Genomic DNA, 12,545 nt, shown 5'->3' with positions numbered 1-12,545 from the left:
GAGAAAAAATGTATACGACATCACTGACAAGTATCAACCTGTCAAGAGAATAATACTTTTATTCCCTTAAATTGTGATTTCGATTTTTGAAGATCAACATTTACCGATGACATTTACCGAATCGTGGTTATTTATTCTGGTTACAAAATTCCCTTTTGCTTTATTGTGCACTCTACTGCTTATTTACACACTACTAATGGTTTTCTAATGGACGCTCAAAATTCACTAATTTATGCATAAATTTAGAATGAACTCTTTGGCCAGCCGCGTTTCCCGCATCAATGTGAGTTTCGAAACATTTTACAGTACCCCCAATAAGACCAATAAAATCGACAGATATTAGGACAAATCGCATTTTGCGACACAAAAGACTCACTTAACCGAAGCTTTCAAATAGTTTTTTCAGCTGTTTCACCAAGTATATCATATACTTATAATGTCGATGCTCTACGACTACGAACGTGAGAATTCGCGCGTCTATTTATTTATCTAATATTTGACTTTTACCAGATTGAAGGGAAAGCAGTCTTAGGGAGGCCCGTGAGTCGAGCGACTTTTTAGCGGTCCTTCTTACTTACTTATACGTTGTATATAATTGTTTACCCAGATACTTGCCGAGCATGTTAGAAAATACGCGTATAATGTGTGTGTAAGTATATTTATTTTTTCTGCACTTTTTACTGCTGGGCTGAAGTAGCAAGAAGCAAAGTACCTTGTGTATGTGTGTGGCAGGTTGATTTAGGATTTAGAGATTTTTTCGAGTTATATTATTTGAAGGATCACGAGGATAAATGTACTTGATTTCTCCATTTAGGTCGTGTGTTCATGCGCAATGGTGGAGATTCTTGAGTCTGCTTTCGAGGTACCTCAGATTATACATTCTAGTACGAAGCGCTTATCTACAAAAAACCAAAGAAAACCTTTCATATACGTATGACTAGGATGTGACTGAGCGTTTGAAGCGCTTGCCTCTTTACCTGTGTATATTTTTATTATTTTTGGAAAAACGAATCATTCTTTTCTTACTTGTATGATAAAAATGCAATCAAGTATAAAAATTATCAAACTTCTTGAGCTTTATTTATAATAATTTGTATAAATTTTTTTGGAAATTAACTTCAAAAATAACTTGGGCCATCAAACTACGGAAGTTTTTATCAGAAGCGAGCCGTTATAAACTGTACCCCATGCAATTTTCGATCTTGCTGACACACACACACACACACACACACACAAAACCAAAATCAGGGTTCATTACGTCTTAAACTGACCATTACAACTAAATGAGCTCTATGCCGAAATATAATAAAAAAAAGGTAAGCTTGGTCCTCAATGCGGGTTCGACCCATTTCCGGTGACGATGATGATCCCCCAGATTTACGAGTAGGACCGCGGCGACATAATATCACAATATACCAGACAGTAATGACAAATGTCCTTACGAGCTTTGAATTTTATTTCTTACAGATAATTATCCTTTGTATCTAACTGGTTTTCGGCGATTTTTTGTCAACCATTATTATAGTCATCGGTGTCTTCCGCATTGCTGATTTGAATTCAGTATGTACAGTGCAATTAACAATAATATTTATTACTGAAAAAAATGTGTAATTCCTCTGTTTTTGCCTATATGAATTATTTTATTTATCATTTGAAGAAATTTCAAATTGAACACATTTTCAGTTTATTATCGTTGACTTTTCAAACTAAACGTAAATTGCAGGAATATTCACTTCGAAAATAGATCCAGCTACACAACGCACGTATAAAGTTATTAGCCAACAAGATCTGTAATGAATGTAAAAAATACGTACACAAGCGTTCACCATAAGAAAGCAGCTTTGTGGAGATTTTTTGGCCACCATATTCGGTTTTAGAGTCACGCGACTAGCACTTCTCCGACGTCAACGTGATATATAATATATTTCATATCCATCTATACACGCAAAGAAACTCATGGATGCGTGTGTGCGTATGGGCTTTGTGCAGTCGTAAATTGAAAAGAAAAACCGATTGAAAAGTTTCGTCCTCCACTTTAGCGATCGTGGCACGAAATTGCCATCCGCACGGGTGTTACGTGTTTATATTATACATGCATCGATCTATCATCGTTTAAGTCGTCGTCGCGTCTCCGCACACACGCACACGCGCACATTGCCAGTTGTGTACCCTACCCACATGTACGTATACGTGCGTTTACGTATATATCAAACCGAGTCTCTCGGATAAAAGGGCCTCACTGTATTCTTGAGAAATAAATTCGAACCCTCCACGCGTTACCCCGTATAATATAAGTATATATAGTGGAATACAGCTACGCGGGGCAGTAGCAGGCGTGTGTGACATAACGCGATTCGTGCACGAGTATACACTTATGCACACAGACGTATTATACAGCACATATACGAAGCAGAGGCCAAAAACGAAGACCATCATCTTTTACGCCCTCGCACACACATGTATAAATTATGAAGTATATACATCGGAGATAAATTCATCCTTTTCATTTAAGACGTTACTGCCAGTGTGGCTGCCACTGCTGCCGCCTCTTCTACTCGGTCTTTTTTTTTCTCGTGCGTACAGCACAACAACAAGGCATATTGTTAGGGCTTGTTTGCGCTCGAAGGTTACTGCTGCTGCTGCAGAATACGACGAAGCAAAAAGGAGCCATATATACGTGTATCGCAGGTAAACTCAAGCGGGTGTCAATAGAAAATATGCCTATATAGGTATGGGCACACAGTCAACGCCGAGAGAGAGAGAGGGGGATACAGGTCGTGTGGCGACAGACGCGCGCGCGCGTACATACCTACTTTTCTTTCGGATCGCTTCTTCGTCAATACTTATACCTGTATATGCTGGCCGCATGCCGCTATAGTGAGTTAGGACCTTTCTTTGGTCGTTCTCCTTCTCCTAATCCCTCGCGCGCAGCTCGCCAGAAGGGCGGAATATTACTATCCTATTACGCGCTTGTGTGTGTGTCTGTGCGTGTGTGTACACGAGGATCTGTGGGAACGATACTCGGCGAGAGCGCGACCGAGCATCTGCATCATAACGCACGCGCGGGCTGCGCTAGCTTTTTTTCTCTTTTTTCCTTATATACAAACGTCATAATAAAGAAAAGGCCCACGCTGAACACATGTATACACGTGCTGATGCACGTTCACAGAAACGTACGCACGTCTTGTATATGGAGCATGTACGCAAGGCACCTATAAGTGAAAACCCAAAAATATTTGTATGAATCGCACGAAAAGTGACGAAGGTTAGCTCGTTTGCTTGTATTTATTATAATACACGCGTTTCTTCCATTGTCATCGTTGTTATATAGTAGCTGTCTTTGAACGGATTGCAGGATTTCGGTATAAGAGCGATGATGTAGCTAAAACGCAGGACCTTTTACTTGTGACTCTAAAGAAAGCAGCGAAAATTATTTTACCTTGGCACCGGGAACTAAATCATTATAAAATGGCTATCATAGAATTATTATTTTTAAAGTACGCTCTGCTTTCAAAGTTGTTTGAATTTGATGGAAATTTTAAGGATCCACTGCACGAAGTCGGGCAGCTATGGATTTATGAAATTCATCGCAGAAACAACGTCCGAGGGATAAAATGATGAGAAAAAGGAGTGAAGCGCAAAAGGTGCGCACGTCCGAGGCTGAAAAGTTGATCGCGATTATCAATTACCCGCTATCGACTTACACTACTTCATCGACGAACGAGAGGTATAAAGCGACGGAGTTGGGAGAGGCGACGAGAAACTTTTTCCCATGATATTGCGTGAAAAGTGCTGCATCACACTCGAGGGGGAGGGGGAGTATAGTAGTTCGTGTGTCAATCCTGCGCTCACGTTTTGCACCTGCTGCGCTTCGACGCGCTCTCGCATTTATAAGCTGTTATATAAAACACCGATTCAAGGTTACAATGCAGCGCAACTCTCCCTCCGTACTGTATCTGATTTAAAGCTCTCGGGCTTGGCGGCGGCTCGCGGAACGTTTTCTCGCTGCGTGAGCGTGTACACGCGAGTTTCATCGAGACGCGACGTGCAGCACACTGCACACACACAGACCCCAATATTCAGCGGTGCACCCAGCAGCAGCAGCCAGGCATGATTATCGGGAGTATATCCGCACGCGCTCAACTGCAGAGAAAGATTTCTCTTTTTTAGCTCGGGGCGCGAAAATAATACACACTGTACGCCATACATCCTGCATAATGATGTACTTATAAACGGCTCTGAATCTAGAGCAAGCGCGTCTTTATATCGAGTGTCTTAATTTGCTGTACAGAGTATTATCGTACCTCGTGATAGATTAACTTTACCAACTCGTCTTCCTTGCTGCCACGTAGTAAGGAAAAAGATAATTCCATCCAATTAATAATTTCTTACTGGCGATCTGGAAATCTACTTGGTCTGTTTGACTAATATTTCAAAGACTTTTCAAATGTTTGTTTCACCTGATTATTTAAAAAAGAAATAAGACCTTTGGCAGAAACACGCAACATTTTATCGCTAGCTTTTGGCCTATGAAAAAGCTTCTCAAATATAAAAGCCCAACATTGGAAAAATAAAGCGTCAAATAATATTTTAAAAATATATTCGTTCATCGTCATTCCAGAAATTAGCTACGATGAAAAAAAAAAATATAAAGTACAATGAAGTTTTATCTTCATTGAAGATGAATGTAATTTAAAGTAGGATGTTTTTTGTTCGAGTAAAGAAAAGGGCATCATTTGGTTAGGGTGCTCTTTTTTGGAAAGTTAGAAAAAAATGATAGTTTGACGGAAATGTAAGTGACTGAAAATGGCAAAAGTATAGATCTTTTAACTTTTCCGCTGGCGCCCGCAGTAATTGGCTGTGTGCAGCACGCGCGTAGCGCACGACCAAACGGAGCGAACGCGACGATTGTCTCTCCCGGCCGGCTGATTTGTTCCCCCTCCGCATGAAGCATCTCCCCGAGGAAAACTCGGAAGAAGACATGAAAAAAAATTGTAACAAACATTCGATTTCCTGCTGTCTCTCTACACGGCCAACCGAGCGTAAGCAAATTACCACAACGGTCCAATGATTTTTTTTCTCTCGACGCATTGTATCTATGTCTTGTCTGCGTATATTTTAATGCGCGTAGCACACACACACATATAAATCGATGGCAGACAAAAAAATGAAGAAGAACCAAATTATTGTCCGTTATTACGGTATTACAGATATCAAATGTCCTTTTAGCTAGTAACATTATTGCCTACAAATAGGTATTTCCAGTTCATTCGTGAAATATCGCGTAGTTAGATACTTTTACAATTCAGTAGCAGTTCCGCCCACTTCCGCTCGAAATAGTATAGCTACTCTATTCCTTGCACCCTCAAAAAGTGCAAGATTGTTTTCCATGTCCCATCGGTATTTTTATGTATTCAATTTACTTCTTACATAGGAGTACGAGCAAAAGGTTAGGGGATAACATAAATCAAGTACAGGTGTACAATTACGAGATGAGTCAAGGGACTGACACTGCAACATTTTGTCAACGATGCTCGATTATTTATTTAAAGCAGGATAAACTTTTCACGCGAGTTCAATCGAGGTGTAGATGTTGAAATGACAATTAACTTACATTTGAACTGTACTGGTGTTAAATACGCAAATGAAGTAAGTAAATTTTCCGACCGAACGTAAATAAAAGTTACTTAATCAAGAAAAAATCCGAAGAAAATAATTTCATTTTCGTTCACTTTTACAAAATATTTATGAAAGAAATAAATGTAATGGAATAAAAAGGAAGCTTAAAGGATAATTAAATTTGTGAGGACATTACAGCGAGCCAAATTATACCCTAAAATCTTGCAAGATTCAAATGTAATGTTTGAAATTTTAAGACTTTTTTGTTCTTTACATGTTTTCGATGCTTCATTATTAAGAATAGAGAGCTTCATTATTAGATACCAGGATACCCTAAAATGATTTGAATCCATGACCTCAAGTTCAAGTGATTCTTCTTGTAAGTTTGCAGGGTACGAGAGCAAAGGATAATTGTACCTCAGACGATCAATCGTCCGCTCCCTTTCCATAGTGCGGAACACTACACCTCGATCATTCCACGTGGGATTCGCGCTTGTGTCTGTAAGCTGTCTCTATTCATCCCAGAAACTTGTAGTAATTCGACCGATGCTTTTACAATGAGATTTGTAACAAGAATGGAATCAAGAGAAAGAAGTAAAAGATTCGCTGGTAAAACTCATAGACAAGTGCATGCATGAGACTATAGTGTCAACAAGCATGTGTCTGCACCACAATGTACATATATACGCGCGTTAGGGGCGAGATTATAATGTGCTTGCATGCATGAGTCTGTGTAAGCAATTGTTTTTAAACCTCCTTTTTTCTTCACCGTATATAGCAGCCAAAGATTTGCGTGCAAACTGGTATAAGAGGTATTATGACAACCGACATCATTGTGTGCTCATCAGACGTAAATAACGAGCTGCAGCGCGGGTAACGTTTAATGCTTAAATAAACTTCAACGCGGGCTGGACATCAGAAACCCAACTTTAAAAATGGAGCGAGAGGGAGAAGATAATCTTTAAAACTCATTTCCAGTACGAGAGGCACAGAAAGCGAGAGAGAGCATAATAAGAACAACTCGTTCGCGAGTGATACCCCGTGGTGCAACCGAACGATATAGCCAAACCATTACGGCTGTTGTAAGGTTGTAAGGCCAAGTTCACAGAACGGACCGCGCTTTAATTCGCGAATAAACAACTTATTGTCTATTCACTGCTAATAAAAGCCTCTAAAGGATTACACCGCGTGTTAAAGATACAAGGCTTGGTCAATATACAATTCAATAATTGCATTTATATATTTTTAAAATTAAAACAAAGTAGCTGGATTTAAAATTCAAGTATAAAAAACAAACATAAAAAAATAATAGTTTAAATATTTTAAAATGTATGACCATTAATCGGCTTGTTCTTAGCGATTTTTTGTTTTAGGCGCACTTTAAATGAACTGCAAATGATCATTTAATGTTTCGAAAAATTTAGACTAATTTTCAATACCTTTATACTAATTAGTACCACTTTGAGTCTCCATCGCTAGATGGCGAGCACCTTCATCTGTAAATGTGCAAGTGACAAAGTAAAAATAATTGCATAAGTCAAAGTACAGTTTTGAAAGTGTTTTGGTAAATTTGTATTAATTTATTTATGATATTATTTCATTCTATAACAAAAATTCTATGCCAGTTTTCTCCTGTGCTGGTGCACCACATTGATTTTGTGCGTCGAGGTGCTGAAAATTCCCAAACTGAAAGAGTCAGAAAATGAATGTGTAAAAAAGAAGAGGTGAAACTAGTAATTTGCAAGAGGTTTGCGCGAAGTGGGCAAAACGCGTTGCTCGCTAAATAAAGAGAGAATGAGAGAGAAAGAGAACTAGAGATATTTCAGCTGTAAGTTCGTGCTCTACTTTGTATGCGAGAGTAGCATGTATATAAAAGCAACGAGATAATAAGCCTTCAAAATATAATGCTAAGCAGAAAAGTTCAAAAGTGCATAATATAATGTAATACAAGACGCGAGCGCGGGTGGTGCGGGCCGCGCGATACGGAAAGCCCAAAGCGAGTTTTGAAAAAAAATAAAAAAAATGCGAAATTTCGCTCGGTCGACTTTCAATTCTCATGCAAATGATTTCTTTTTTGCATAGGAGCGCGCGCGCCGGAAGACTTTTCTCTTCCGCGGCTGGCCTTTGTTCTCGCGGCAGCGTGAGCAGTGTGAGAAAAGTGCGCAAGCTCGAGCGCGCGGTGGCGAATGGCATCGGTTCTGCGAGTCTCCTTTATTTTTCTTCTCTTCTAGTTAGAGCTATTAGCGCTTTATATGTACGATATAATGTAGAAAAACACCGACTTTATATATACTTGCTGCGTGTTACGCTTGACAAAAGTCTATTCGTTTGGTTCGTTTGGGCGGTCGCTCCGGTCGCGCACGCGAACATAGCCAAGTGATATACGACCTGTGCAAGTTCTTTGAGCCTAGCGACCACATGCGAGTATGTGTGTGTGTATGTGTGTCGCTCTTTCTCACTCTAACTCACTCTCTCTTTCTCTCTCTTCCTACGCTGTTTACCGCGCACAGCAAACAAGCAACCCTTTTGCCTTTTTAGCTGCGAAAGCTGTGCCGACTCTGCTGCTGTGCGCGCGCGTGTGTGGCTTAGAAACAAAAGAGCGTGAGAGAAAAATTAGCAGGGTCAGGCGTGAAGTGCTATTTACGTATGCCAGCTCGCTCATACTAATCAAGCGGCTGCAAAAAAATTTTAAACTCCGACGAGAAAAAACGACTCGATGAAAAAGTCAAGTTTTTTCGGGGGGTGTGGGTTCAATTTGCCAAATGGCTTTTTTACTATAGCGAAATCACTTGTGCGTGCGAGGACGCCTTTTCGACGTACGAGCCCTCCGCGTGCGCTCACTGCAAGCTACAAAGAGTCGAGTCTCGTATTTCGCGGCTCCTTTCGCACAAAAAACTATGTCGAATCTCTACGTGTGTTTTAATTACCCCAGAAATGCAAATTTCCAGCGCGAACTTGTAACGTGAAAAATATTTGACATCGTCGCATAGTTTGTGTGTGACCCAAAAAATCAAATTAATTAGCTCTTGGCATACTCTACCTACTATTTTGACTTGGGTACAATTGACAATCGTATATATACGACATCCGTATTACATTAAATCAATATTTTTTACGACGATTCCGGAAAAGTTTCGAGTTTGAACCCGTTTTATGCTCAGTGCATTCACGTCGAATGGAGATCAATGTACGGCAAAAAAAATCTTCGTCCTATCAACGCTTGATATATTTTCAAACAGACAATAAATAAGGATTTACGGAAGACGTGTCTGAACTCGAAGGCTCTTATTACTTCATAGAAACGAAGGATTTTACGTTTGATGATTCTTCCTTCACTTTTTTTTCCTCTCTGAACCATCGACCTGTATGCTCTTTTTACGAGAGAGAGAAAATAAATGTCTAAAGACCATTGAGAGGACGAAGGCACATGTGCGTATATAAAGTCCCGCTGCGATTTCTTAAACTTATTTACGTAACTTTCGCAACATCTCCATAAATAATTAATGGATGCGTATATGCGTACATTTATATACCTATATGTAAAGCCGAGTTGTAAATCATCAGAGTGTCAACGTTGAATATTACAGGTATCAAACGCGGATATGTATATATGCAGGGATGCGATTCATTGGCATACACAATTCCGCAATTGCGCCGGATTAACTTTGCGAAAACGACGAAGCGAGTCGACTAATTCCTTTTACCTTACTAATTTGGATTTATATTTTGTGCGTCAATTTTTATGATTTGTAACGAGTGCGCGTGAAAATATACGTAAACAGGAGAAAAAATATGATTCTGTAAAGGGTTAAAAATAACATTTTTGAAGAATTATGATCAAAAGTTCATCGCTAAAGCATACAACTGCAGCCTCTCAGTTCTTTCTATCGTACAATGCATAATGGCCTGTGACTAATTTGAAATGCATTTTGTACACGATGTAAAAATGTAAGAGTAAGTTTTAAAGAAAGTACAAAATTGCAGAGAAATTCTGTAAAAATATGTTGAGCAGGATTGGCTCGTACATTTTAGGCAGTCACAATATAAAAAAAAAGAAGAGAAAAAAATGGCGAGGATAATTGCACTATCCGCATACTACGGGGCTGTGCATTATATACTCGTGTATAGATATTTTTTGTAGAACACATTGCACACATACAAGCGCCCAAGAGCAAGAAAGAGAGAGAAGAAAAAGATGCGCGCATTGATGTATTATATCAAAGAAAAGAGAGCCAAATTTTGAGAGATGAACATCCGGCCCACAGCCATGTATGTGTAGGCATTCCCGCGTGAGAATATACCCGCTCAACGCGACAGGTGCAGGTGAGTAGAGATGCTGCGAGGCCCCTTTACTATAATATTCTCTATACATGTGTATAATGTAATACCGCATTCTCTTGCGTGTGTACGTTTATATGTGCTCGACCTTATGTATAGCAAGGAATATACAAACGTTGACCGCGCGCACACGCCTTGGGTCAGGTCTTACGTGTACTTGCTGGACCTTTGAAAGGAGCAAAATGAACCGCGAGGTCAACGTTATTATCGCAGTTTCGAAGCAATGATATTGAGTTTGTAACAACTATATTGATGATACAGAGTTTGGCTTTGTACAAGCAACGCTGTGAACAATTTGTAGGCATGTAAAAATTAAATTTTCTTAATGTCATTGGCTTGATGGTTCGAAGAAAATTTTTTCATAAAAACAATAGCAATCAACAAAATCATATAATATTGTAAGAAACGTTCAATAATCTTGATTAACAATCGCGTCTTTTGATAATAATCGTAAAAATTTAACGATGTAGATTGATAATTTAAAAAAAATTTTGATACTTTTTTTGTCAGTTTCGGAATGTTTTTGTGCAGTGGGGTCATTTCCTTCCAATTGAGGTTTTTTAAAAATATATAGATATAGTTGAAGTTATTTTGTTTTCTACAGATTTTAGGAACATGTAATTGACTTATTTTTTGGAGATTTATAACAGGTGAAGCTTTTGAACCATATGTGTGAGAGAGAATCTGCGGTCTAACATATTATGGTTCAAACTGCGTGGGAACGCAGGAATTTCGTTAGCGCTATGATACGTAATAAATAATGCAAAATAAAGCTAACAGCGAAAATATGATCGTTCAAGTATTTACTATAATACCAAGTACAATTATTTCTTTGCAAGAATGTGAAGACAAAAAAAATTCTCCAGGTAACTACGCTTTAAATCGCGATTAGCTCTTCATCAAAATGAAGTTAATAATAGCTGGACGACCATCTGTCAAGTATGTCACGTAGCACCTAGACAGTTACGTTACTATACGTATTACTTCAATTCGATCTAAATGGAATGATTAGCTTTGATATTTTGTGAGAAACTTCATAGATTCAGAGTGAGATCGAAGTTCAATGAAGTGAGAATCGCGACCAATGATTACGCAATTTAAAATCTGTTTAGGATGTTTCTCACGGTGAAGAAAATTGAAGACGACAATACTAAATTCAAACGATTAAAATAAAATATTCGTGGTTTTAAATTATTCTTATGAAAGTAAATCGGTAATTTGTTTATTTTCTAAAGATAACTTAAACTGTTAAAGAGATACCGATGTCTGATGACGTCTTTCTTTCATTGTTTCTTAAACATCTACAAAGATTTATAATTCCCTACAATGAAACTTGAAAAAAAATTCGAAATGATATAGCTTTCAATTTTATACTTCATGAATTGTGAGTATTGGAAACTTCACATGCAACTTCATTATTGGTAAACTCCATTTGACTGTATCAGAAGCATTTTCGGCGTCATAAATGGAAGAAGAAATCGAATCAGAATCTCGTATGCTACTTTCACGTACGTATATTTACTTGCAAATGAAGATTACATTATAATATACATATAACGTAAAATAAGCAAATGCACATTTAGTTATACATATTTACATGCGCGCGAGCACACCGAGCTTAATCTTTTGTCCAATCTTTCTTGCTTTCTGCGAAGTCGGCGCGTGGTGCGTGCACATATGGGGCAAATTTCCTGAAGTGTCCTAGCGCTCTGCCGCACGGCATTTTTTGGCCGAATCACTCAATTTCTAACTCGCTGTAAAAGTATCAAAACGCCCCTCAAAAAAATAACTAACTAATGATTTTGATAGGAAATTTCCTCAGCTTTCTGATGGTGAGGTCCGATTTTCCGGAATTTTCCATTTTCACCTCGGAAAATGCAAGTAAACATTCAAACTCGAATATCTCGAAAAACGCCACTTTTTTTGCGTTTTTTATTGTTTCAATCGAAAGATGAGGTCTTTTTACATCGGATATGGTAGTTTTCAGAGTGTATTTTTGATGAAAACTAAGGAAAATACGGGAGGTTTTAGTTAGCGCTCGGCCGCTCGACGCGATTTCCAGCCTTGCGCGGCTCGCTGTAACTTGTAACTCGCTCTTATGACATTGTGATTTGGCTGGAAAAATTATTAAACATATGGTTTCGATAGGAAATTTTCTCAGCTTTCTTATGGTGTATTTGGATTTTCCGATAATTTTCATTTTCACTAGAAAAAATGGACTTGAATGTCTATTTTCTACTTTTCCTAATGAAAATGAAAATTATCGGAAAATCCAAATACACCATAAGAAAGCTGAGAAAATTTCCTATCGAAACCATATGTTTAATAATTTTTCCAGCCAAATCACAATGTCATAAGAGCGAGTTACAAGTTACAGCGAGCCGCGCAAGGCTGGAAATCGCGTCGAGCGGCCGAGCGCTAACTAAAACCTCCCGTATTTTCCTTAGTTTTCATCAAAAATACACTCTGAAAACTACCATGTCCGATGTAAAAAGACCTCATCTTTCGATTGAAACAATAAAAAACGCAAAAAAAGTGGCGTTTTTCGAGATATTCGAGTTTGAATGTTTACTTGCATTTTCCGAGGG

This window comes from Trichogramma pretiosum, unplaced genomic scaffold, assembly GCF_000599845.2.
Source record: "Trichogramma pretiosum strain Unisexual culture from Peru unplaced genomic scaffold, Tpre_2.0 scaffold1, whole genome shotgun sequence".
NCBI classification, from domain to species: domain Eukaryota; kingdom Metazoa; phylum Arthropoda; class Insecta; order Hymenoptera; family Trichogrammatidae; genus Trichogramma; species Trichogramma pretiosum.
Note: the sequence above shows the minus strand (reverse complement) of the source record.